The sequence below is a fragment of the Trichinella spiralis genome, assembly GCF_000181795.1.
Source record: "Trichinella spiralis strain ISS 195 chromosome Unknown Scfld6, whole genome shotgun sequence".
Classification (NCBI taxonomy): domain Eukaryota; kingdom Metazoa; phylum Nematoda; class Enoplea; order Trichinellida; family Trichinellidae; genus Trichinella; species Trichinella spiralis.
Genome location: NW_003526945.1, coordinates 5,129,601 through 5,131,879, shown reverse-complemented (window position 1 = coordinate 5,131,879; position 2,279 = coordinate 5,129,601).

The following is a 2,279-nucleotide window of genomic DNA, read 5'->3' as shown; positions in this document are numbered from 1 at the left end:
TCTTTATTATCCAAATTGCTCCATTTGGATAAAAAATATTGAAAGCAACCAAAGAAGGGGCTTAAAGTAAAGGATACCAAGGGGGGGATTAAATGGACCATGGCTTATCTGGGTCATTCAATGTTTTCATAATTCGAGACCTAATGATATTTTACGATGGCAGCAAAGCTAGCCTTGTCAACTAGTTGACAATGAAGAAAGCTGTGCAGCGATTATCATGAACAAGGTCAAAATTCATTACGCAGAATTTTCTAAAATTTCACTGGACCAACAAACATGTGCTGCAGTTAAATTTCCCCTAAACAAGCCAAAAGAATTTTCAGTTCAATCTGTGCTACATCTGAGAATCTTTTCACAGAATATCGATATAATGTGATGTCAGTGGATACAGCACCAAATACTTCTTGATATATGCCACAGAAATGCACAAGGCGCAAATTCAAACAAGGATAATGGTGGTCTGGAATTTTTACAATACTACAGACAGACGCTTTCTCAAATGAATTCATTGTGTGACCAAGGCAGTGAACCCCATGATACTGTTCACTCTCAACAATGGGAATGAAAGTTACAGTGGCAAATGAAAGATCAATATATGCTTCATGCCTGCCGACGAGGATAATTAGCAATGATCATATTTTCGCAGAACATAAGCAGTGTTAACGTTCACAGCCATGATGGAGTGAACTTGAGATGAAAAATAATTTTCTTCGCTTTTAGTTTTGTTTGGTAAAATGATATCCAAATGCGACAGAACCTTTTTGATCTGTAACGTTGAATATTTGGTTATCATGGTAATAATACAACAGTTGAAACTTGAATGCTTACTCAACCCAGTAGTTGGTTTCCTTGAGATATATTGAAAAACAAATTTAATACAATTTACACAAAATGTATAATCACAGATGTTTATTTTAAACAAAATTCCAGATTTTATTTTTTATTTAAATAAATCATAAGAAGAAAAACAATAACCTTTGTGAACAAAAGCGAAAGAAAGATTGGAAAGATTAAATTCTTTTGCAAGCCAGAAATATTTTCAGAGAACACTACAGGTGAAATTAGAAAAGTATTTCGATGCTAACATTCTGCAATCACCACTCCCAGTTTTAGCTGAAAACTGCAGTTGTGGCAATTTATCAATTTTACGTTTTCCCTTTGTACATGAGTAGCCTTTAAGTAGCCTTCATCAGAACAATATCTGTCAAACAGAAAAGAACTTTAGGCATAAATTTCATTTAATTGTTAGGTAAGAAAGTAATTTATATGACGAGTGAAAGCAACTGTTGGCTGACATTTCTTTTGAACAGTATTTATGAACGCGGGCGGATAAATGTAAAGAACTTTGGAAGCGAAAAAGCTGTCAAAGCTGCTTCAAATTCACTCTGCAGTGGACATCGCATTGTTTGATGTCAGCATTTGTGCCTGATTAATAATCTTCTGTCAACATTAACAAAGGCATTGGTGCCACAGAAATATCAATCGAAGTTGAGCTTCAATTATAGATAAAATGAAAAATGAAAACTAAATGTTGTTTCAAAATGATTATTTAAAATGGAATTTAAACCGTCAAATTTATTTTCCTTTTTGGTCTTGCGGTTGAGTTCAGCGCTTAGCATTCGAGGCTTATTAGCTGATGAGCGAAACAAGATCAGACATCATCATCCGAAATTTGCCTGCTGAAATTCTGATGGATACAACTTTCTGGACTGGACGGCAATGAACAGAAAATGGACGCGGAAATGGATTCCGTTATTACTAATACTGGGGTAAGCGAGAAGTAAACTATGAAGCAGGAAGTAAAATGCTGCTGGGCATAAAGCTTGACGCAGCTAACTGAGCTAAACAAATCAACCGGAACGGTGCATAAGCTATTTAAAAGAAAAGTCAACACTGCGAATGCTATTTTATTATGTGAACAATGAAATGTGAAACTGAAGAATCATTAATGTTATTGACTAAGATAACCACTTGTTTAAAGCCACATTCAAATATTGCAAGACATCTTATCAAATGCTCTTCTAAACAACATACACAAACAATATGCAAATGGAAAAAAGTTTAACATTAGTTTTAAGCATATTAACTTTGTTATTGTTATACTCCCTTTAACGCAGTAAAAGATAGCTAACACCATATCTTAGAAAGCTAAAAGCTAAAAGAGTGAATTTTCTTAACAGCATAGAATTCAATAATATGATTAGTTTTCCAAAGAATCAAACGTGCAGACGGCATACGATAGGACATTGAGGTGCTAATAAATATTGGCAGGGACAGTT